Below are 26,921 nucleotides of genomic sequence, written 5' to 3'. Positions count from 1 at the left end.
TAACAAACACACAAAAGTATTTTGGTGTAATCTCACTGTCCTTCTGATCTGAATGTCATAAAGAAAAAGCAGAAAGTTAAAGTTCAAATCTAGCTTACTTAAAGTGTAAGTAAAAACACATCTTTGACACACTTCATTATACACACTTCAAAGCTTTTTACTGGTTTTCTGTATAAATTCATTTCACTCTTTGCCTAGAAGGAAACAACTCTCCAATGGAATATGCAGTCTTTTAAGGGCAAGTACTCTACTGGGGAATAAATATTGGAGAAAAAAACTGAATGCCATATTCAACCATACCTATGAAAGAAAATTGTCACCATCTTGGAGTTCAGGTACATTGAGGGCTTGTTCAACTTTCCTCTTAAAGGGAAAAAAAGCCAAACCAAGTCTCTTGGGTTCAGAATAAAGGACAAAGAATGGTTTTTCATCTGTGAAATGCCAGCAAGACACAGCCCTGACAGAAGTGCAATGCAGGATCCCCAGCCTGGGGAAAACATCCCAGGCTGAAGACAGCCATGGAGCACACTTTGTGTCTGTGACAATCTGATTTGCACCCAGGGAGCTCCTGAGCAAAAGAAAAAAAGAAGAAAGAAGTCAAAACACACACACACACAAAGAAATAAGTCAGAGCATGCAAATAATTGTAGACTGAGCAGGAAAATGGAGAGAAACATGTTTTAGTTCTGTCAGATCCCAAGGGTTTTAAGCCAGAAGTATTACCAGTATGATCCACCATCCAGTCCAAAATTCCCTAACAACATGACAAGCTGGCTTGACAACAGTGCTTGCAAAAGATAACACTCACAGAAAAAAAACATAGACACACTTTCACAAAGGGTCACACAAAGAAAGAACAAGCAATGCAACATTTTTTCCATGTCATCAGCATGAAACTCCACCAAAAAGCAAGACTGAATTTTAAAGTGGCAATATTAAAAAAAAGTTTTCTGGCCGTTTCCTACATTTCAAAGCAAGAAACAGAATCTGAGTTGCACTAAGGTCACCCTGGCATGCTCTAATCCTTCAAAAGCCTTTCCTCTTGTGCTTGAGGCTTGGCTGAGGGATCCCTGCTCTATGCACAAGTTCTCTATGCACTCTTAAGTTCCTTCTTCTGCCACTCCTTACGCACCATGTACCACAGTCCAAAAACCTCTCCTCTGACTGCACTCAGCAGATCACTTTTCCCCCTCCTTCCAGGTTATCTGTGCATTCATTCATTGGAGAAAACATCCCAAGCCAAAGTCAAGCAGCTGTCCATCACAGCTAGAAAAGGCACCTTGGAATGAGAACAGCTACCTTGATCTCCTGCCTTCAGTGGTCTCAGAGAGGCCACTGGAGAAAAGACAGCCTTCCACTTAGCCAAGGAGTTGCTGTTTTTGTTTTTTATTTACTTGAAGTTCAGCACTGGTATTCAAATTCTTTACCTATAATGCAACGGAAAGCATAACAGGTACAGCAAAGGGTCTTACCACAGATGTTGTTTCTGCATTACCTTATTTTCCAGAAAATGTGGTTATCTTGCATGGCACATACTAATGTTATATAGTTCCCATTTCCTGAGAAAGATTTATAAATCAAACCAGATTTTCATCTTTTTTCTAAATCTCAGACTTCTTTTGAATTAATCTCTTTGCTCAAGGCTCCCTTTTCAACCATTAACAAAAAATAGTAGTAACAGTATTACCCCAATCATGACCACTTTTGTAACAAAAATCTCTAGTTACCTAGTTTTATCATATTCAAGTAATTAAAAGGAATGTTTTTCTGAACAATTTCCTTGGATAAGCTGCATTCTTAAATGCCTGTACAATGGTTTTTAAATGACTACCAAGTTAAAGAGAAAATGGTGTTCTGAGAATCACTAGGAATGGTTATCCTTAATTCCTTTTCGATTTTTAAAAGGTAATTTATAACATAACTAAAAAAATCTACTGGCAGAAACAACACAGAGTTGCCAAAGATCTTTGATCTTCATCAGTAACTGCCACACCATGTTTAGTGAAGTGATTTATGATCAGACAAAATTCACAACTCTACATATTCCAGTCACAGGCTCTCTCTAAAGCAATTGGCACGACCATCCATGGCATGCCTTGGAAAATATTTTCTAAGAAATCTTGAAAAATAGGACAAAACCAGTCAGTGACAGCAATAATGAACCTCAGACATCTTAACTTGCTAGACAGTTTTTTTCAACCCTGTCTTTGCTCCTTAATACTTTGCAGCCTCAAGTAGTTTGTTGTCTACACATCCTAAGCACCTCTCAGCACCATCCTCTTTCCATATTCCAACACCATGAAAGCTCATTTACTTCAACTTCCTGCTCCCAGCAGAGGTCTAGACCCTGTGACCAGTTCATCCTGTCTTCTAATTAACTTTTCAGGTACAAGGGGCTGCTGCTGTCATAATCAGCTCTTTCAAGCTTTTTTGATGAGACTCTAAATCTCTTCAGCACACAGCTTAGATTGGTTAAGAGTCAATTGAAGCTTTTTAATAAAAACAACTATCTTCCATTGATCTGTGCAAATTTTATTTGCTTGATAGAGCTGATCAAACTCTAGAATCAATTGTTAGCAAGTGATTTCAGTGACACAAGCACTGGCTTGTGCTGCTCTTTGTTACTAAGTGGTAAGGTGGTGATGAGGTATTCTAAGGATTTCCAAACAAGCCCAGTTCTACAGATATCAGTATGCCACAAGATGCAGGATTTCTTTAAAGTTTACTTAAAATGGCTTGAATGATCTATTTGTAACTGCTCATTCAGGAAAAATAATCAAGCATTAAAGAAGAAAACCTCTGCCATCCACCCAGAAATAAGTCATACACTTCGAGCCAAGCGAAAAGGCATCCACCACAAAGGGTGCATAGCAGAACAATTAGCAAGTAGTCATGCTGAAAAAAAACAAAATGTGACTTTAGCAGTGAACAGCAGATTAGCAAATTTATTTGCAATTGAAAAATAAAGGGATAGTATTTTCCAGCTCTGATCCCAAACAATATGATCTTTGATTGAAACTTGATCAAATTGTCACCTAAGCTTCTCTGGAATTCAAATATGTTACATACAGTACAGTAATAAAACATGTAAATAGTATCAGTGCTCCATTCACAGCCAACTGTAATTTAAAATAATTGTGATTCCCACTATTTTTTCTTTTTTTTTTTCCTGCTGAGCATGCAGTCTTACAAGAAAGGCTTAAATACATCCTTAGTCTGTATATTCCAGGCTACTAGTCCAGTGCTACTCCTAATTAGGTAAAGACAAAAGTTTGTGATAACTCAGTCCTTAACTGGATTTAGGCTATTTTCTGCTTTTCCATCGAGGCTGGGCAGGCCTGTGTTTTAATGTAGCAGCATCCTGCTGGCAGATCCACTAATGAATCTGCAGAAGCCCATCAATCCAAGTAAAACTCAGAACCATTTGACACTGATTTAAACCTTTCCCTCTTAGCCCTCCAAGCCCCTTTTTCTCCAAGGCATTGTTGGAGCGTTTCTTTCCAGCATCACTTGATTGGGTCCAGACATTGCACTGCATTTCAAAGTGAGATGTGGAGTGTCTGCCCGGGGCAGACAGGGTGCTGATCACCCGCATAAACATTAGGAGATAAAATACCCAGTGACACCTCCTTAGCAGATTAACTCCCAGATGTGTTCAGCAAAGAACAGGAAAGGATGAGGCCATTGCTCAGAAAGTGAGTGCTGAGCACAGGAATTGCACATTGCAAATTGACAAAGGAGAATCACACAATTCACCATACTTTAAAATACTTGTTTCCTTACCAATAAATGCCAAAGGAAAAAATAATCTAAACCACACTTTTCTTTTTTGCTGCAGGCTAGAACCAAACCACAGACTTCATTGTGTTAACACACTTACCCAACAGACAACTGCAGCGAAATAAAGGAAGAATGGAAGACCACAGACCGACTCACTTATACAAGGAATATTATCAATATTTGCACTGAGGTAAAACAGATAACAGGAGGATGAATCCCAGCCAAACATTAAAATCATAAAGATGGGAAAAATTACATCTTGAATTCATCAGTCTCTTATTACTTCAGTCTTTGGCCAGTAACAACCAACCAATTTATCTGGAAATGGCAGATTTTCACTTCTGGTATATGCATGCCTGGGCAGAGAGGCAGAATGTGATATAGTTTTGTTTTAGAGAGCGTTTTGTTGAGGCTTTTTTTAAAGCACAAGTACTCTCCACTGTAATCCTAAGGAATGAAGCTTCTTGTGAAGAAAAAACTGATCTGCACTTCTTAAAATATAGCCCACCAGATACTTATCCTAAAAATAAGTTTTGACAGAACAAAGGTGAAAAGATTAATAAACTCTTTATCTTATCCAGAGATTAAATTGGTATTGCTGTATTTCAGTCACTAAATTGTGTCAGTTATAGTCTCTGGCTCCAGTCTGCCCTTATAGGCTGAAGCAGCATGGACAAAATAATAATGATTAATGGTCACCACTGCTCTGCTCTTCCTTTACCTGCCTGGAAATAGAATTCTTTAAAAATAAGTAAATAAGCTCCTGAGATATGCTTCTCGATTGCAGTAACCCATTGGCTGCTTTACAGCTTAGATGGCCCCACAAGGGACAAGACCACACTGTCCTAAGTGCTGTGCTAGCAAACCACAAAATAATCCCTGCCCCAAAGTACCTTCTTGTAAGAAAAAAGAATCTGACTGACAAAATCAAGTTGGAGCAGACTGCTGCATATAGGCCAAATAAAAGGAAGATTTTACTGGGACAAAAGGTCTTCAGCAAACTCTCTCTGCCCTAAGATAAGTTTCTCTCTAACATAGCTAATCTAAGGAAAATGTTGAATAATGGATGCTGTTGTGGATAAAATGTGCTCATAAAATTATATCAGATAAAGCAGCCTCTTATTTCATATAATGGAAACCACTGGACAAAGTCAAAAATACAAATTGAAATGCACAGCTTTAATGCTGAAGTATCCTATCTTTCCATTACAGACACCACCTACATTGCACAAGAAAATCAGAGAGACTTGGTACCAATGATCTCACATCTGCAGCACAGCAGAGCACTGACAGCAGCATTGATTAGGACACCATGCTCAGCTCTATAAGGTGTTCTGTGACATCTCAGGATGTTCATCAGAAACCTTGCCCTCCTCAGGTGCTCCAAGATCTATTCAAGGCCTTCAGAATGTCTCCAGCTGAGCAGGAGACACTGGCCCAGAGCCCTTTATGCACATCAGGGTTGCTTTGGAGGCCTCAGTCAGCAGCTATGGCAGATGTCCTGGAAATAACTTACATTTATTGGGAGCACTCCACAATTCTCACTAACTGTTAGATTCAAAAATATATTATTGCATTGAACTTGACACTTCTGTAGATGACAGAAGCTGTCATTTAATCCTTCAGTGAACCTCCCCTGAGGTCATTAAGTGTTGGTGAGAGGTGACCAGCCAAGGGAGTCAGTACTGGCAAAGATGATAAACGGGCAAGTGATGCCTCCTTCCACATTTCATGTCTTCAGCCCATGATGGAGGGTTGTTTATTTATTTTTTTTTTAATTTAGGATAACCGACCTTTAGACTAACATAGCATTAACATGCCTTAGCTTTTAGTACCTCCAGTGCAACCAGAACCCCAGATGGAGGCACACAGTTGACTATAACTACTCATGCAATTTCCTCAAAATTAAACTATTAAAAACCTGTAAGAGGGTTTCTTTTTAAAAAGAAAACTATGTAGTCCACAAGTCCAGTGAAGGGCATATGAATCCTTTTTCTACTCTTTTATTCAAAGATTCATTGCCCCAATTACAGAGACCAGAAGAAAAATTATCTTCAAAAATCACAGATTTGACTGCAGAAATAAGTGGGGAAACAGGTTTCTCTCATATGTGAAGTGCCAAAATCTTGATACAGCGGTGGAAAACTCAGTGAGAACAAAACAGGAGGTCAAATATTCAGAAGGTAAATAATCCACCCAGACCTAAGAGTTTATATGCAGAGTAACCACATTGAGCTGTCTGCCAAAGTTCTCTAGAAGCTCAAATTTCAAGCAGGGTGTGGGGGGGTGGGGGGATATAAAGAAAAAAAAGGCACAACAGAAGACATCCATTTAGACTTGAACAGGGCAGTTCTAAAGATGCAAGAATAACAAAATTTGAGTACTAAAACCTGAATTTTCTTCTGTAATGGACATTTTCCCATGAATAATAAAATAGTACCCTCAATGTTTTATGAGGTACAGCTTAGTCTTGAGCAGTATCTGCAGGACATGATTATACTGATACTTTTGCATTAAAGAGATCAGTAATATTCAGCTAACTAATAAAGGACAACTACAAGCTACAATGACAGCCTCAAAAACCAAAAGTCAACAAGGTCATTCTAAAAAATGGACTTGGAGCAACAAAATACTTTATTTCTTCACATCACTGCAGTATCCAGGAGCCCCGATGAGCCCAGACCCCTCTGTGGTAGATGCTACTGTACAGCCAATTTATGAACCAGACATGCTTCTCAATGAGTAAAAGAAAGTACATGCTAATAATGTTATTACAGCATCAGTGCAGCATTATCTTAGACAATGAAAAGTGTGGAAGTTTTATATGCTATCGTTATTGTTATTAAAAGTAGCACTGTTACCTTGGCAACTGCTGAATCACTTGGGAGTTTGTTAAAGAAACCCAAATGTTACTTATACTTGCACATTTGCAATCAATTTAGGGAAAACAATTGGGGTTTTGTTTGGTCCACTTTTCTTAACAAATCACACATTTTTTCCTTATGACTATGACCCTACAAATTTCAGCATTTTTGGGGTTTCTTTTAAATAAATCAGTTCTTGGGATTTAATTAAGGCAGTTCATGTCCCATTTGCACACAAAGTAATCTGCACTTTCTTTACACAACAAATTCTAATCATTCATCTAGGATGTCAGTCAGAAATAGAAGCACAGACACTCTGCAGTGCACACAAAATTCCCCATCAGCTTCCCACCTCCTGTGCAGGTACTGGGAATGGGGACAGGCATTTTCCCTGGGGGAGTTTGGAGCGGGGACAGGAATCCCAAACCCCTCTTTTGCAGAGGCTCAGACCACACTCCCAGGTATAGGAGCACAGAAATGGGAAAAGGTGGTTACACAATATCCTAAAACATCAGGCAGCCAAACCTGAACTTGCTTCCAGATGTTGGCATCTTTGTGGTTTCCATGTTTTTTCACCCCTCCTCTGCAGTATCTGCTTGTAATGCAAGAACTGGGTGCATGCAGGTAATGGGAAACTGCAGGAGGATCAGTTTGTGAGATGTGATGATTGTGTGGGATACCTCTTTTCTTTCTAGTTTTCACAAACACATTATTCCCCAAGTACAGGCCAACAGCAATGAAAAGCAGAATACTGGCAAGTCTCAGTTTTTCTGTCAAGGAACCTCATGCAGCTGAAATTGCCACACACAATCAGTGTGTGACTGTAGCCCAAGTAAAATGTACATTTTCCTTAAAATAAACACAGCCAAAAGCACATCAGACTCCTTCAGACTGTCACCCCTGAGGTGTACAGAGTCAACCAGATTAAAAATCAAGGGTTACATACAAATTCTCCTAACCCACACTGGCAGAATAAAAGAAGCCTCAGGGAAAGCCTTATCACTCCCTATACCAGAAAGGAGGTTGTGGGGTTGTCTCCATTAATTCTTTATCACATTGCACTTGGAGGCTCATCTTACACCACAGCCAGAGAAATAAGTTTTAAATACTTATTTAATATCTTTGGTGAAATACTTATTAAATATCTTTGGTGAGAGAATGTAACTCAAACCACCCTCTAGAAAGCATGAACATTCATGAGACTGAGGAAGACCAGAATTCAGCTATAATTAAACAGAACTTATTTCAATAGGAATATTGAATGGGTATAGAGTTCCTGTGATGGTTATTGCATTAGAAACTACATTGGCAAGAAGATAAATATAGGGCTTTTGGCACCTCCACCACAAGGCTATATTACAATAATAAATATTTGCCATAGAGGTATTTCCTATACGGCTTTAAGAACTGAATAATAAAATTTCTCAGAGGATTCAAACCTTAAACACATACTATTCCACATTTGCTTGCATGTATATAAGGCTGAAACAATGACTCAGCCAGATACAACCTTAACTCTCAATTTCCTTTCATTTAAGCCTCTAATGAGATGATAACAGAAGGGCCTTAGGGTTTTGTTTTACAAGGTTGTGATAGGACTTTAGAGCATCTAAAGACATTTTCACCTAAGTTTCTTCTTGGGGATAAAGGAGGGCAGGACATGGAAACTTTTTCTTTAAAAGGTACAGCAGAGAGCACCTCTGTAAGTGTTTGTTTGTCTCCCAGATCACTCTTTTATTAAAAAGAAATAACAGAGATCAGAGTGTTTATTCACACACACATTCCAATCCCCAGACGTGTTTCAGCAGGAAAATACAGAGTTCAGGCTCTGAGCAGAGACATGCATGCTCCAGCCATGTTTAAACTCCATGTTTCTCCTACACCAACCTCTCATAATATAGAAATATAGACAGCAAGATCTATTTTGACAATTCCAAATGTTTCCAAATTGGTAGATACTCATGTCCCAAAGAGGATACAGGTAAGAGGCTGCAGTAAAGGAGGGAGAACAAAGCAAAGCCTCACTGCTGTCTGTGGGTTCAAACTTGTCACTTTGGTCTGGATGGAATGCTTAGGGTAGAGTGCTGATGCAAACTCCTGCAAGCAGAAGCTGCAAACTGCAGTCCCAAGGCAGCTGCTCAGTGGCCACCAGTGCTGCCACAGCCCCCCTGCCTCACATTGCTGCTGAGGGAGCCTGAAAACTGCAGGAAGTTTGTGTTCAGCTCCCTGGGCATGGAAAGGAGCCATGGCTTGTCACCTGTACCTGTCTGCTCTCAGAACCACCTCCTGAGAGGATTGGCAGTGTTTATTCCCATGACATTTTGGGACCCCAAGACGAAGAGCAGCTGCCACTTCCTCCTGAGCTCACAAGGAAGGGGGAAAGCAAACAGGACAAAGGGGCTGCCCTCCTCAGAGCACTGAGCAACAAGACAGATGTGAAAAGGCAGAGTGGAGGATTTAGAAAGTTGCCATGAATGCGTTCTTTTATGTTTTAATTATTCATACTAACTTAAGTCCTATTAGGCTGGTTTGTGTTTACCCATTTCACATGGCCCTACTACAGCACCCAAGGCAATTACCTCTGATTACAGGACATAATGACTAAATAGCTTCAGCACAAGATGTCTGGTCTCAGAGCTGCCATACATTCCAAGATCACCTCCAAAAAACTACTAAGCTGGACATTTAATTCTGTTTCCCAGAGAGGAGAGAAGCTACCTTTAAAAATACACCACCATCACAGGGAAGGAAATAATTACAGACTTCTGTACCAGAGAGAATAGCTCTTTCTTTCTGCCCCATCCCCACTGTCCCTTTCTGCGCCCCTCCAAAGAAATGGCAGGAAGAAGGTCAGAGGCAAAAGCACTCACACAGCAAGATTCTGCAGAAAGGTGATGTACTTGTCCACTCACTCCTGTGCCACCACATTTCCTACACAGCAGGATGCAGCACAGCAGCTTCATTTCTTCTCCAGCTTTTCTGACCCTCCTGCTTAAACTGCTTGTCATTTGACTTTGCTACCTGCTACTCTGCTTTTTCCTATTCCACAGTCTCACAAGTGAGACTGTGAATCCACACATCAGCCAAGACCGCCCAGCAGAAGACGAACCCCCATGATTAAGGAACAGGATGAAATTCTGTCTTGCATTTAAAAACAAATAAAAACAGGACAAAGAATAGAAGCAAAAGTGTTTTACTGCATCTTCTTACAAAAAATATTCTTTAAGCTCCAACTGCTTATGTGCAAAGCAATTCACAGCAGTAAAAAGACAGGAGGGAGCTCTTGCTAAGCAGTGAATAGAAGCAATTTGCCAAGAGAAGAGCATAAGCAACTTGCACTTTGCCTTCATACAGCTTATCAGGTTTATTCTGCCCTATTTCATCTGTGTAACTTATATAAAAAAGCCAGCAGCTATTTGGCAAGATGTACATCTAGAAACAGCAATTTAATCACATATGAAAGATCAGTAGAAGTGAATGCCTCAGGACATTGCAAACTTCTCACCTCCTACTAACCTGTCTGAAACTTGCCCCTGTCATATTAAATGTTCACTAAAAATAACTTTTAAATATCTGTTTCATTATTAGGCTCATCTCTCTAAACAGAAACAAAATTTATTAAGTTATCATGCAAAATATTGAATGCTTGCACAGCAGAAACAAGTAGCTTGCAAGTTCAGCAATCTTCCCTCTGCAGTGATGCAACTACTCTAATGTAGCAGAATTTTTAGCAATTTCTTGGCCAGGCAGAAACAAGTTGAATGGCAGATGTTACGGAGTCATCATGAAAAAAGCCCTCCAGAAGCAAAACTGTGGAGCAGGACTTTAGTCCCTGAAATAATAAAATGAAGGGATTCACATGTAACCTATAAACCTATATGTAGTAGCTAATTCCATCAAGTCCAGGATACCCTGTCCTGTTGTTTCATTGTTACATTTCTGACATTGTAATACTGAACAGAAGTTATATTTACCAAATGCATCACCTTTGAAGCCTGTCCTCAAAGTGTCCTAAAGCTTCACATGCCAGCACTATGACTATTTGAATGACTAATTTTAGACAGTCCTGTATTTATTGCTGTTATGCAAAGAACAGAGCTCTTCATCAACCAAGGCTTCTCAGAAGCCTCATTTCTTTCTTCTTTATAAACTTCTTTATGGGCAACAATCAGACAAGACCAGAAGTTGTTTACTTGCTGATTGGTGCTCAGAACTTTTTCTAAATGTGTGTGTGCCTGCACTACAAACACAGTTGTTGCAACAGGTACCTTCCATGAACTCTTAAGAACTGGGGTCAAGAACAGAACGGGTTTTAAATCAGCTTTAGTTTGCTAGACATGGCACTAATCACTCCCAAATCAAAGCTTATAGAAAACATGGACAGCCTGCTGAGGTCTGTGAGCAACCCCTCTCACTTTATCAATATTCCACTTCAGAGGATGGAATTTCATAGTTGAAAAAAGGAAAATAATTTAAGTGTCCAACATATAAGCAATGCTCTACCCAGTAGGCAAAAAACTACAATTCTGCCACTTAATTGGAACTCTAATTAGAAAGCAAAGTACATTTCATACACAAAGTGCTACCCTTCATTAAACCCCCTCTTCAGAAAAGAAGAATCTCTTTGGGAGCTATAGCCTGGGGGATTATTTTTTATTTTTTCCAACAGTCATTTATCTGCTTCTTGTAAAATACAAACAAGACCCGCACTGAGGAGAATTTCTATTGAGTCCATGAAAAAAAATTGAGTGCAGAAGTTAATGTACATGTTAATGCTCAGAATGGTGGGGCTTTGTACAATTTCATCATCTGATACCTGTGCAAAGGCCAAACCTCACTTCCTGCTGTGTTCAGCTGTTTGCCAAACGTGACATAATCTCACCAGCAGCAGAACACATGGGACTCCAAAACCCCCAGTTTCCAATGCCTGCCTAGAGTTTGAACGTGCTCCTTAGCCCACGTTTATAATCAGACTTTTCTTGAAGAAAAGAAATTGTTATAATAGGATTCAGTTACATCTAGGAGAGAGTGAAAAGTTGATATTCAGACTAAATGGGGAGCTCAATAATCACTGTCCTGATTAAGATAAGCTGGAAGTAATTGAGAAAGTAAAGACTTTTTCACTATGAGTTTACTGTAGTCCACATCTAACAAACAACTCATCCATCCATTTTTCTAGCAGCTCAGGCAATAGTTACTACTGGGATTTTCACTAATAATTCTACAAAAAGTAATCTTTTTTTCCACAAGCATCTCTGAAATCTTAGAGCAGAGATTCTATATGACAATCCTTCATTGTTATTATTATTTTTAAATCGTGCCACAACTGACTCTTCACTAATTTTCTTTCATCTCTGAAACACAAAAGGATTTTTGCAATCATCCTATTTAAAAACAAATCTGATTTAAAACAACAGTTGTAAACATTAATAGGTTTAAACAATGATAATGGCTTGCCTGCCGTTCCATCTGTAGCCAAATCTGTGTTAATTCACAGTAGAATGTCTAACTAATTTGTGTGATGCCACAAGAAACAGAGCTGTGCTCAATTAGCATGACCAGTAAACTATCAAGATAGGGGAAAATACATTTCTATATAAACATTGCCCTTTATTACAGCAAAAATACATGCCTAAAATTAGTTTTTCCACTGAAAGACTGTCATTTTCTGTAATTTAGGATAGTTGGTCTCAGATGCATTCCAAGATAAGGGTGCTAAAGAAGAATCCTTTGTTACTACAAGGCTGCTGTTTCCACATAGAGTGAAAAAAAGCAGATATTACTTGCCATCTTAGACATGTTTATCAATTTATGTATGTTTTTCCAAATCCTTATGTGCAAAAACATTTCAAATTATTAATCATTATCTGCAGGAACATTCAGCAAATCTAAATCCCAAAGGAAAAGTATCCATAACTGGACAAAGCTGTTCCACACTGACCTACTGGCACATGTGTACAAGGAATATACACATTACATATAAATGTGACAGCCATCATCACCCTTCTGCAGCCAGCTAAAAGCCATAACATGAGAATCAGAATTAAAACTTTAAAAATGGAAAATATAAGGACTTTATAGTCTAGAAGACTACCATGCATTTTATAATATCCAAGAGAAGTTGTATTATATGTAAAATTTTCCTATTCTTCTTCATAATTCAAGCAATTCAAATTACTTTCCATAAACATGGTCTATTTGGCAATTTCCAAGAGATGACAGTAATAACAGTGATATTTTATTCAGTAATGAATTTAGAAACCCAAGGTTTTTTTATTGAAGATACACTTCAGTTCTGCAACCTTCGTTATGCAGTTTTTTTGTCAAAAGAGTTTTCACATTCACAGGCAAATCGGAAAAGGTTATTGATATAAAATAAAGAAAAGGTATTGCTTCAACCAGCTGGACCATGCTGTAACTAACAGCAGTTTGGGGAGGAAAACAATAAATATGATCTTTCCAAAGGACACAGCCACACTAGACATGCAGTGCACACTTGTTCTGAAATGCACATTTACACCCAAGATTATGATATAATCATCCATGTGATCTAAATAGGGAATTAACAGCTCTACTCTTCCCTCTTCCACAGGGGGACCAGCTGATGAATGAGAAGGTGAAAATTATAGGTTTTAGAGACCTTTGAACAAAAGTAATTTGATCCACAGGAAATTAAGATCATATCTGAACAGAGTCCTTTATTTGAACTGGGAATAAAACTCTTCATAAGATTTTTCCATTGTTTCTCTGGGTTATTCACCCTTCCTACTTGTTAGATAAAAAAATAAAAAATAACCAACCCAAAATACAACCCTACAATGCACATGCCTGTAACAAGTTAGGAACAAGTATAAACAGAGAAAATTTTAAAAACCAAGTATATTTTTGAATCACTTTTTAAAAGTCCTTCTGCACTGAGGGAGAAGTAATGCCTTCTCCTTCCACCCCCAGCTTCCTCTAAGTTTCAACTACATTAAGCAGTTTAATGCTTATATGTATTTCACACGTAGATCATCCAAAACACATAGTCTACCAAAGATCATTTTCTGCAGCAAATGTATTAAAATAAAGAGAATGTAAAACTACAATTCTCTCCTAAGAAAGCTTAGGAGAGAGTGAACTTTCAAAGTGAGATATGCAGCACTGTAATAATTTCCTTACATTATTTTTCTGCCTAATAAGTTTCAGTCTTATAAGAATTATACCACACATTGTTTGAAATGTCATAAGACACCAAGCAATTGTAGATCTGATTATTTTTTTAAAGTACTAATTTAGAACTCAAATCTGTGTTTTCTAGGTTTATTTTCAAATTCATCTTGGTAATTTACCACAGTTCTTTCTAAACCTGGCCTCTAGTTAATAAGGCTTCCACACATATGGTCTGACTTTCTAAAGGGCCTATTAGGAAAGAAAGAAAAAAAAAATAAAGAAGAAAAAAGAAAAGAAATTCCATTACTGTTTTCATGCTTTTTCATTGAACCATCACCGCATTTGCTTGCAATAACTCTAAAGGAGGATTATAAAAGTGCTTTCCCAGAATGTGCATTAAAAGGAAAGGAGCTCCAAACCTGGAGAGCGTCTGAAAGGAGCCTCTTGTGAAGGGAATTCTCCCATGCAGCCCTTTGAAATCCTTTGCCTGGTGGAGCTGCTGGGCCTCTATATACAATTAGCTATTTCTGCAGCTTATCCCAAATACTTTCACCAGCCTATCACAGCAGTGATTAGGAAAACCCTTATTGCATGTCTGTAATGGATCCATTAGCAGCATCCTACTTCACCTGAGAACAAGTTGAAACAATTTTCACTTTCTTAACACATCTTCACTGCACGTGGGCTTTAGAAGAGCCACATGTTAGTTACTTCCCTGCTCTCCACCATAAAGATTCTCTCCAGATATCCAGGCTTTAGTGATCAGATTTTATTTTGCAGTCCTGCTTTGACAAATATGAAATGTTTTCAGCTTGTTAACAGTGTGCATGCAAAGCAAAGCTCTGTTAAAAAATCATTAATTTTATACACTAGGAGAAGTAAAAAGAAAGCAAACAACCATCTGTACTCTTCATTGTTAGGCAACATTTGTTATCCTCTTATTGATGTGATCTCAAACTGACTGGGGAAACCAATATTTTGGATAGGAACACAGGGCAGATGGAATTAGCTGAGATGTGGAGTAGAAGTCTTTCTGCTCCCAGGACAGCAATGCAGCAAGTCTCTATTTTTCAACATAAGATCCCAAGTACATCATCCCCTTTGATAGTATTTATCTTTATGAGCATGTCCCAGCCACACCATTACTGGTATTTTCCTTGAACATAATAGCTGAATATCATCATCTACCCATACTCTGGAAAATCCCAAATCTTTTTATCCACTTTTTCATGCAAGGGAATAAAGTGAAGAAAGACAGGAAACACTGTCAAATATCCAAGTAGTCCTAAAGACCATCCATTAATTAAACTATAAAGAGAAGGGAACAAAGTCCCTGCACTTTTTTAGTTTTTGAACCAAAAACTTAAGGAATGCCACAATACACCTTAAGCCACATTACTTCAGGGAGAAAAAAAAAAAAAAAGCTGCAGAGTTTGACAATTGCACTGCATCTAAAAAGCAGAACTGGAAAATCCACAGGGGCTGAAGAAATGCCAAGGGAAACAGTGGAATTTGCTAGAAGCTTTGAATTGTAAATGCAAGGGGAAATCCTCTTCTGGAAAATATATTCAAACTATATACAGATCACATGAATGCCAAAAGAAATCCGATACCTTTCTCTCCCTTTTCACTTTTTATCTTTCAACTTTTTTTTTTCCTGTCTCACTACTTCACCTTTCCTTATCTCTTTTTGTTCCCATTATTAGCTGTGCTTTGTCACTGCTGTATTTTCTTGCAGAGACAAGAAATCTCGATGTTTATTCTGCAGATCATCTCGAAAACAAGGCTCTATTTTTTCCCCGGGGTGCAAGGGAAGTCCCTCAAGATCACCCATATTAGCAGCTCTTCCCCCAGATTAATCTCTGGTGTTTTTATTTGTCCTGTTTTTTCCCCAGGTCACCCACCTCACCCCTGCAGTGGAAGGGGCATTCAGAGAACAGCACAGAGCAGCACTGCTGACACACACACTGCTGGGACCACCACCCCCTGCTTTGCTCCCCAGCCCTAAGTGCCAGATGTAGATGGTTGGAAAACTCCTGGAATGAGAGAGAATCTGCAGTACAAGCCCCAAAAACTCAGATTCAAGCTATGAACAAAGATATAAATAAACGATGAATGAACCACTTGCTTAGCTTAACATCCAGAGCTAATCTTACTGTCCAGCAGAACTCAAAATCAAAGAACAGACAAGGTTCTTTCTCAGCAAGATGGAAGCATATCTCCAAGTGCCATGCTAAACTCACTGTTTTAGTAATTAGGGTCTGATCCTGTACCAGAGAAGTCACTGATGGCCTTCAAATGAACAAAATTAATGCAAAAGCCATGGGATCACAGCTAGGCATTCCAAAATCACAATCCAACACAATTGCATGTGTTTCCCATTTATGTCTTATGTCACCTTCTCACTGAGAAAAGTGATTTTCAGGCTCTGGCCATGCTTAGGAAAGGACGAGAAGCAGAGCTTTCTTTTATTGCTGCATTTACAGGAAAGGCAGTTCAGTTGACCAAGCATTTTGGGAGTTATATTTCTCTTGTAGGTACACAATTCATTAAATCCTATTGTGGTATCATTTCCCTTTGGAATGGGAAATTCTACACAAAACTTTAGTTAAGTAAGTTTAAACCAAGTAACTAGTACAGAACTTGGCATGTGCTTTCTCATTAAATCAGAATACAAATGCCACACAGTCCAATATCAGTAACTATCAGCCTGCTTATGGGAGATAGCAAAGGTTTTCCTAATTACAATTTATAACCAGAAAGGCACCCAAAAATCTGTTCTTCATTTGCCCAAGCACATTAAGCAATTTAAAAAACCCAAGCCAACAACCAAAACCAAACCAGAATTTCAATCTTGCCTTAGCAATTGGATCTAGATATCTGAAAACTATCCAAGAGTTACATCACATACAAAGCTGGTGAACAACTCATAGGTTGTAGCAGTCAAACCTGGATTAATTAGACAGAAACAGACACTGAGAGGTTACACATCATGCAACACATATGTGGCAATGCAAAAGGCAGGCCATAGTGTGTTGGGGATGCAATACTAATTAAAAATAATAAGGCAACACCATGCTTTAACTTTCTCTGTGCTGTGAAGTGTGAAAATCAGACTTCATGTTTCTGTGAACCATTCTGTTCCAGGTTTCCTCACCTCTAAGATTTCCCTTTTTTGAAGCACTGGATTTCTGAGCTGAATATGTATCTATGTGCCAAACCCTTGTAGGCAAAGTGTGCACCTTCCTGGGGTAGACAGCTTTTAGGAAAGCATGAGCACTGTGCAACGTAGCAGCAAAAGACTTCAGGATGAGCATAACGCAGCCAAGTCAAACTGCAAGGGTAGGGCACGTTAAGATGGGGATTCAGAGGACACCTGGGCTGATCCAACAATTCACTGCTGCCTAAAGGGTTAACCCTTCTCCTCTGTGCCCAGCAGCCTGGTCCAGTCCCCTTCCTGCCCTCAGCCCTGGAGCCTGGCTCAGCCCAGAGCCAGTTCTGCTGTCTCAGCTGCAGCCACCCTTGTTCCACCTTGCTGTGCCAGCTCCAGCAGCACTGCCCTGCTCAGGGCCTGGGCCACTCCATGAAACTGCTTCTGAGGTACACTCCTTAGGTACCACCAGATAATTGCCAGCTGTCAAGCTAATTGTCATTATGTCCTCTAGAAAATGTCTGTCTTTTCACTCTTTGCCATTTCTCTGCATACACCCAGGTGTAACTCACATATAATGTCTCTTTTTGGTTTGCCACCACATGGGGCAAGATGCAGGTGTGGAAAGGGATTTCAAATCAGCCTTTCTGTTGCTGTGGTGCACCTCGGATTTTTATTTTGTGTGTGTCTCTCTCAGCAGGCTGACTACACCAGACTACATTGAGTGGCAAATGCAGCCCATACACTGGGCTGCTGGGCTATAGAAACTTCATTTCACTCTGGTTTTTCTTGTGCAGCGCTGTAAATGATGGGAGATGCAGAGTCCAACCAGCCCCAATGCTCAGATGCATAGTTCTGTGCTTTCTTCAGATTTCCCCTTTCAGAAGGTAGCTTACTTGGACAAAGAGGTGTCTTTGTCTCACCCTCGATTATGAAATTCAAATGACAGCCCTTTGCCTTAGGTGCTGCTTCTGCTTTTCCTCTCTGCTTCTTTCATTTCTCCTCCCTGCTGCTACACTGGAGTGAATAATGCATTTTTTAGCTAATTTCCGTGGATTAGGCTTCCAATTAATTCAAGCCAGTTTTACAGACTGCCAATTCAGGTTGCTAAAATTCAGTTGGAGTTATTGGGGTAGGGTGAGGGGTTTTCCCATAAATTTTTCCCAGATTAACTACAAGAATTCAGCGGAAACAAATTAGTCATTTTTACACGTGAGTATATACCATCAGTATCTGCAGGATTTGTTTCAGCCCTAAGTGAAAGCACAAATTACACTCTTCCTTTATAAAAGGCCTAAACATGGTTTCACACCAACTGACAGTGGTAGTAATTAATTGAAGGATCCCTGGGGTCTTTTAACCTCCTTTCTTAGCTTTTGATGGCTGAGACAGCACAACCTGTGTGCCATTTAACCATCTATAAAAGTGAGGGGGGAAAAGCATTTAAACACGACATTGAGTTTTCTTTAAACCCTCTAATGAGCTCTAGATAAAGCAGAGAGGTTTTTACTGTGGATTTTAAGAAACACTTTTCCCCCCTCAATTGTTCTCCCTAGGGCAGAGCTTTTCTGTCTTCTCATAGGCAGATGAAATCCAGGAACAGCTCCCACAAAATCCAAGAGCACTGATTATGAGGAACAGGATTGCACAGTAAAAATCTGCTGTAGGACCATTTTACCCATTTCATCAGCTTGGTGCAGTTTGCCCTGTCTCTTTTCAGATGTAAAATTATGACAACTGTTTTGCCTTTGTTTCTTTCTCTACTGCAGATTTGCCAGCTACTCCAGCGTGGTTCAGAATTATTAGTTCATTCAAATAGTGCAGCTTTATGACACTTTACTTAAATCAACTAATCCCTGAGAGAGATAGCAAGGACAATCAGCTGGACCTGGGGTTGGGAACTAAATTTTGCCACCAAACTGTGATATTGGACAAATCAGTCAACCTTTTCAAACCTAAATCTGTGTAATACCTCAGAAAGGAAGCATCCCCCTGGCAAAGCACTTCAATATCTTCTAACTATGGAGCTTGTTCTAAGTGTAGAAGATATTAAAGGACCAGGGAGAATTAGCTTTTAGATTTATTTCCAGTTCAGGGATTGCAAGTTAACAGCACAGGAGCTGCTCCTTGTTAAATATTCCAGTACTTTGTACAGTAAATTACTGAATAAAATTTCCAAAATACATGCTAAAGAGAGATTGCAGATGCAAAAAGAAGCACTCAGATGCTTGAATTAAGGCTGCCAATATCTGCCAGAGTCTGAGAAGGCACCAGCAGCTGAGCCCTGCCCTGTGCCCACCTCCAGAGCCACGCAGCAGGAGCAGATCAGCTTTTCCAGGAGTGACATTTGAGCAGGAGCTGCCAAAGCTCAGCCCAGGGACAGAGCTGAGCCCAGCACGGGGGAGCCCCTCCTTGCGGGCCAAGGGGTGCCAGGAAGGGCAGAGGGGCAGCAGGAACCAAGCCAAGGCTGCTGTGCTGCCAGCCAGGCTCCTGCAGGAGCAGACCCGCTCAGATCCTCACTGCAGGAATTGGGGGGCGAGGATGGCCTTCCCTTCACTCCTCTCCACGTCTGTCAAGTGTCTGAAATCCTTGCTTTGGGCTGGAAGTACAAGCAGAGCACAAGAATCCTTTTAAAATACAGCATTATCATGAGAACAGTGAACCAGTTATGGTCTGAGCTTTATTCCTTTTATTTATGCAATGCTTTGACTTACCAAAACTGCTTTACAGAAAATTTTGACACAGCTTTACTCTGTTGAAAATTAGAATTTAGGATCTAACATCTGAAATTAATTAAACATAAGAGAAACAGCAAGTGAATAAATTGATTTTTCCTATTGGGGGTTTAGGAAAAAAAAAAAAAAAGAAATCAGGAAAAAATTTATCTGAAACAGAAGCTGCTGGCTCTTTGGATGAATTGAAAAATAACAAACAAAACAAAGGTCAGCTACATCTTTCAGCCCAGGGTGAAATAATTTGGAACATATTTTGGAAGTTTGCATCTAAAAATAAAATATTTTTATATGTTAAAATGTCATCCTAATTCTATCTTCTGGTTGAAATAATTCTTCAAATTTATAATTTTTAAAATATTTCAGTATTTTTATTTCTCAGCAGAATTACTTTATTTGAAAAATTTTATCCAGAGAGGTCTGAACTGGAATTTCATTTTCAAGTGTTAACCATAAGGATTTGAAGCAGTAGCTGCTTCTTGGGACAGCTACACACCATGTCTGGGATGTAGACATTTAGTTCAGGACACCAGACTCAATTTATTCTGAAGAAAAATCTTCAAAGAACATGTGTGGATGCAGAAGCCTCAGCACCAACTTCTTTAGTAACTGATTTTCAATTACTGCACTGATTTATGTCTTCATGTAGCCATAGCATAGGACATTTCATGGTAACATCAGAAAATACCATCAAATCACAAACAGTTCCTGAAATGGAAGCGATAAAAGAAAACCACTTACAAGAAGAATTGAAAGAAAACAGGAAGGACACAGCAGAAAGTTTGTGAAATCACTGAACTTACATTTCTTCACAATAGTTTCCTGGTCAAGGCAGGAATTGATATTTCCTGTGTTAGTACACAGACATCCCAGTCTCTTTTAAGTGATATTAGATAATATTTTCATAGTAATCCACCTTGCAGCAAATATATCAACAAGATATGTTTGATACTTGTTAGAGAGACTGCAAAACCAAATCCTGTAACTGAGACAAAAAAATTCCAGCACTTTAATGGGAAAGTGTTATTTTCCTATAAATGTTCTTTTAAGAGCTAACATAGTAACTATGAATTCAGCTTAGAATTTTTACTATGACTTCATACAGTAGTGTTTTGGCCTGAACAAACTGTGATGTCATATGCAAACTATTCATTACAAATCCACTAATTGAAAACTTTAAAAATCCTCTGGAGCCATATGCTAATAATGTCAACATTTCTGCAAGCAAAGAAGAGTAAAGATAAAAAGAAGTTGTTATTCAGCTCCAAGCCAAAACATTTTGTCCCAGCCCAGTCTAAAAGGAAGATGATATTTTTAAGACATTAGAGTCTGCAGAAATAGAAATACAGACTGTTTAAAATTAAGTTCGAATTTAACAGATTTTCTCATTAAAACTTATTTTTCTTTCTTTGGAAATTTCTAAGGAGTGCTCCACAGGTAGATAAAAAAGGTGCCTGGATAATTTTTTTTTTCTTATTTCAGGTTAAGTTAAGCATCTGGTCCTTCATTATGACCCATCTCCTTGCAAAGAAGACAGCATCAGGCTCAGATACCACTTAAGTACTATTTTAAGGAATTCAGTACTGAACAAGCTCAGAAAAAATCTCAAACACTGATTTCCCTCAGCATTTTACTGTTTCAGAAGATAAATTCTCAGGCATTAAAAAAGACATTTTGTGATGTTTGAAAGAAACAACACCCAGAAACATTGAAGGAAGCAAAAATATCCCTATGTCAAGATTTGATCTGACTCCAAGTCTTAAGTCTGGCTTTGTCAAACAGTTGCTGTTACTTCAACCATTAGCAAGAGAGTATCCTTCCATAAAATTTGGACAAATAAAACTTAAATTTAATTCTTCATTCCCTGAGGAGGAGATAGGTCTGTACTGTGACATGACCCACTAATTTTTTATAATCATTAAAACTGTAGCTCAGTACCAGACAATCATATAATTTGCAGAGTGATTTTTGTAGCTAGTTTGTGCCATTTCAAATAGAAGCTTTTCTCCTGTTGCGCCTGATAAAACATGAAAATACAACTGTTTAAGGCCAATGACCAAAGAGATATTTGGGGCAGGGGATGGAGGGAGAGAAGAGGAAAGTGGAAAAGGTACCTCCAGAAGGATTAGGAATAAAGTAATTAATGAGTTTTGCAGTTCTGTGTGCCAGGACCAGAACACTTCATGGCTTCCTGTGCAAATCATGAACCTCCCCGAGCCCTGCAATTCTCCAAGTGTGTGCTGGGGCAAACCCCAGTTTGGGGTGGCTGGAAGGAGTATTTCAGCTAATGCTTTAATATTAGCTATGAGAAACTTGGGTTCTTTCCTAAGTGTTTATGAAAACATGAGCAAGTGGTCTTGAGAGTATTCCAAGTTCAAGTTTATTTACTTTACTGATTAGAATTAGATGTGCAGAGAATGGCTCTAGCCTGATAGGGGTGGGGCCGTGGTGTTATAACACAGAACAGCTTTTTAGCATTTACAGATCAAATATGAGGGCTGAACCCATAACAAGCCTCTCTAAATTCCTAAAAACAACCTTTGGTGAGCCTGTAGTATTCCGAATTTCCAGCTCATGCTCTCAGCTTAAGTAATTGATCAATACTGAGCTATGAAGTCTCCAATTATTCTTAATACACTTTTTCTTGACAAGGTGCAATCCATCATGTAAGGATTACAGGTTTTTTGTGTTAGGAAACTGCAGATTTCTGAGATTTCAATATTTATCACTACAACTGGGAGTAGAGGTAGACCAGAGTTGGGGACTGGGTAACTTTGGTCTGAAAACCTGTGTAGTCAGTGGGGACTGTTGTGGGTGTTTGTGCCTGGAGGCAATTTAATGCAGTGTTTTGGGCAGACTGTTTAAACAATGAAAAGCAGAGGAGAAAAGGGGCTTTTTCAGAAGTGGTTAGCAGGAGACTCTACTTAGAACTGCATCTCATGACCTAGTTCACAACTGAAGAGATGCAGACGTTGATGAAACGTTGGTAAACATGAAAGAATTTAAAATACTGGAGTAAGATGTATTGTCTGAATGACTGGGATCATGGTTTCCATGCAGCTTTCCAAGGTTTTAGGAAAACAATTGTGTCAATCTCCTTCATGTGTGGAAGGAACATCAACTGTCAGATAATCAGTTAGATGAGAAGATCCATATGTTACAACTGATAGGTTGCAAATGACAGAATGTGCCTATGTGCTGGACAAGTACATCAAGTGTAGCATTAATAATTGTTAAAAGTAAAGGTGATGGTATTAAGCAGGAGACAAGGACATGGAAGCTGTGACAGAAAGGACTGGATTGTTGAAAATGTGAGCTCAGTGTGAGGGATGCAGGTGAAGCAACTGCAGAAAATCTCACATCTTTCTGAAGAGGGAGGGTTCTGATCAAAAATTAATATCCCACTGATGCATATCCTAAGAGATATTAATTCTGGCCTTGTTTTAAAACCAGAAGGCTAAAGCTTAGAAACCAGAGAATTTTCCAGAATATATGGACCTGAAAAAGTAAAGCAAATTAAAGTTTTCAGTTATTTATACATTTTACTTATTTCTCATGGTATTTTTGTGGATTTCCCTAGCCTTATAAACTTGAGGGAAAGGTGCAATTTTATGGTAGTTATATGACTGACTTACTTACTAATTTGGAAATACATGCATTGCACACAACACATCAGCCAGTCACGTTAGGAGGGTGGATGTGTTTCAGAGGTAGTATGAATAAATTGTTACCTGCAGTTGCCCTGGTAACTCCTAATTTGTCACTGCATAACAGATTTGTGTTTAAATAGCTAAAAAACTTCCCTTGAGGCTGCTACAAAAGCACACAAATGTAATTTGCTTTTACTTTTCAAATTGCATACACGTACATGTGTGCACATATGGACATATTTAATAGGAAAGTTGCTTTCCCAGCTTAGTTTTACCTTTCTTACAGCAATGTAGCTTCAGGCTGTCATCAAGGAAAGAAAGCATCTTCTCAGGCAAAGGAAAGAAATCATTGTTCTTGTTCTGGAAGAGAAGTCCTCCAGAACCAGCCATTCTCTTCTTTGAACTCCAGCTTTGTAATGACAGTCTTTAAGATTCCACTTTACTGGTTTCCTTTAGATGTTAGGAAGAAAATACAAAGCAAATGTAAGATTTTTTTAAATCTTATTTATCCCAGTTCTGATAGAAAATCAGAATGATTCAACACAGCTATTAAATGAAGTCAATGGTTTGATACTTATCAGTCACTGACAGTGAATAAGACTTTTTTAAACATTTGTTTCATGGTTTAAAATAAACAAGAACAGATAAGACTCTTTTAAAATACATATATACCTCCTTATAAAAAAAAAAATAAAATCCACCACCTTTAAAGTTGTTTCTTTCAGTGCTTCTTAACAGAAAAACCCAAAAATGAAAAAATGTTTTCATCAAATTTAACAAATAAAAAAGAACCTAATTTTAATCCAGTGACAATCTCAAAGTCTAACAATGAGGTAAAGCATCCATAATTCTATTTAACTCTGCTTGATGTGAAGGTTTTATTTTGTGATCATTTTAGTGCATAAACCCTGATGAATAATGGAATTTTAGAAAAAGAACCCCTATTGAGCCAAGCTTCATTGACATCTGACTGGTAGTCTAAGAGCCTGCAGAGAGGGTCCAAAGCAATGCATCACAGCCTCCCAGCAGGTCATTAAGGCATTACCCAATTAGAAAGCAAGGCTACGGAGCGACATTGTTCACAGCAGAGCAAACATAATTGATTTTTATTTCAACAGGGGGGAGAACCTCCTTACTAAAGAGCTTTAGCATAATTTCTTATTTAGGAGAGGTTTAAAGAGATTTGTGCTGGAGTATTTAATTCCAAACCCTGGGACAGTCTCTGGCAATGTGTATAAATTAAGGGGCAGTTGACTTCACTCATTCATATTCAAAGTAGAGACTCGCTTGTTGCTCAAAAGTAGCATGAAGATTTCTGAGCGCTGGCATCCAACACCAGCTGCGTAGGGGCACAGTGCTTGGACCCTCCAAACCTTTATCCAGTTCATGTAGCTATCAGCAAGCCACTTTCCTGCTCTAAGGCTCCTCTCCAAGGCACTTTAACATGCTAATACACTGTGTAGGCCACAGCTCTTCAAGGGCACCATGCAGATGGAATTTGCTCCCAAGACATCTTCATCATCCTCCATCTCCTTCTCATCCTATTGCTTCCCCACTGGCTATTTTTAATCCCACTGTTCACAGGCACCACTGGATGGGAATGTTCAGTGACAGCCTGTAGCAAGAAAGGCTCCTAATGAACAACAGCTTGGATTTTCAGAGTTTGCACTATTACAGTAACACAGGGGAAAATGTTAGCCCTTTTATCTCCCATCTCCTGTTATATATGAGTAACATGGTGCCTCTTTTCATTGCAAGCCATGCAAGTTAAAAAAAAAAAAGGTCCTATTGCAAGCACCACACTCCATCTTTGAAACCAATCAAATAATAAATTCTACAATGAATTTTTTTTAAAAAAATTATTAACACTCAGTACTTCAATGGCAACAAATAACTTTTGAAGAGAGATGTGATTTTTCCAGTCTTTGTATTTAAGGTCCACTGGAGAACAGATAGCTGGAAAATGTGATAAAACCCTCACTTTTTATGAGGCCCAAAGCAACACAACTGAAGTTCTTACTGGAAATATTTGTAGATTACTATCTCCAAACTATGTATACAGTAGACCAGAAAAAAAAATATTGTTTTCCTCCATTAGTTTTACTTCAGCATGCCAAATGAAACACTTAAAAACATCCAAAGGACTTTCAAGCTGCAATGGCAAAAGTCCATTCCCAGCTTCATACTCTGGGTCTGTACATAAGAATCATGTGACTCATCCGTCTCTAATTTTCTATTTTCCAGCATGTTTCTGACAAAAACAATATTTTTCAACTTGACTTATGCCTTAAACATACTTTAAAAAAAATTCTTCTTTAAAGAAAAACAGGGAAAAAATTTACACAGCACTTTAGCTGCAAAGACTGCACAGTGCACAACACAGTGACAGTTTTATTCCACTTGGTTGTTCACAAGCCTACTTCTCTGTCTGTGTAAGTACTCTCCTGAAATAGAAGGAAAGCAAAGATATGGAGTAAATAATTTTTATAAACCCTTACATACTCAGATATATCACAAACCTAGCAGCAGCAAGGGCAATTTAGCAGTTGTTTGTCTTACCATGGCACTTAGGAGCCCCAGGCACAGATTGCCACCCCTCGTGTTCTTCACAATGCCAACACACATCAAAGCAGCAATTCCTGACCTGAAAAATCCTCCTGTAAAAATTTATACCCAAAACCAGCTGTTTATGAGTTTATCCATATATTCGCAATTCTGTCTCCCTTTTTTAATGTTAGGAGCAAAATCAATTTTTTCCTGTTGTGCAGATCAACACAGGTATAAAATTTCAGCAGCAGCAGGCATATATTTACTGTGCCTGCTGCTCAGTCAGGTACCAGCAGAGTTAGGAAGTTTTTCTGAGGGCTGCCAAGGCACCCAGTGCCCATTTCACACAAGAGCAGCATTCTCTCTTCCTCTTGAGTCAGAAGGATTATGACTAGAATCTTCTTCCAAGGACATTTTACCACAGATAAGTTTACTGTCAGTTGGCATTCAGTTATTCAAATCCACCCATTCTTAACTGACTCAATGATCATTGCTTCCACCACATCAATGCTTGAAAAAAAACTTTTAAATTAATTGTGAAAAAAAAAAAAATCAGTGCACAAAGCAGTGTGGTCATTTTTGTTAGTTACTACTACAGACAAATCTCTTGCACCTCAAACTCTTTTAGCTGTAGCTAAAATTCCTGGGAATCTATCTTAACTCACAAAGACATTCCCACCAAAAGACCTGGTAAAAAGCTGCAAAAAGCCATCATTAAACACATGTTTTCTAAGAAATTAGCTAGATCCACAAACACACAAAAGGATTAAGTTGATCCTCACTTCGAAGAAAACAAATCATCTGAGCCAGTGGTTCTCTACCCTTCTCCATTTGTGAACATCTAAATATTTTCTAGCTGTAGCACAGACCCAGTGCCATCCAGCAATAATAACTTTCTTTTTCTTAGGCTTGTTACAGCTGTCATGTATGTCTTAAAAACACTCACTGAAAAAAAGGGGAATTTAGCCCCAAGCTGGGCTATCATATTGACCAAATATCTTGAAAGCATGTTGGGGTAAAGTAAAAGCTTTGAACTCTCTGAGCT

The 26,921-nt window shown here is 38.7% G+C and overlaps 1 protein-coding gene across 1 annotated transcript in view; it reads right to left on the bottom strand.

Annotated features, from left to right (window-relative positions):
• Positions 1-299: 299 nt before the first annotated feature.
• The window catches only part of LOC110474280 (uncharacterized), an 80,838-nt gene continuing 54,216 nt past the window's right edge, over positions 300-26,921 (bottom strand). The window contains exon 10 of the mRNA XM_085588329.1: positions 300-26,921. This exon is cut by the window's right edge and continues 14,587 nt beyond it. The gene's annotated coding sequence lies outside the window, so the exon portion shown is untranslated.

Source organism: Lonchura striata, chromosome 10 (assembly GCF_050655825.1).
Source record: "Lonchura striata isolate lonStrDom1 chromosome 10, ASM5065582v1, whole genome shotgun sequence".
NCBI lineage: Eukaryota > Metazoa > Chordata > Aves > Passeriformes > Estrildidae > Lonchura > Lonchura striata.
The sequence above is the reverse complement of the archived record's forward strand: the minus strand, read 5'-3'. Positions and strand labels throughout refer to the sequence as shown.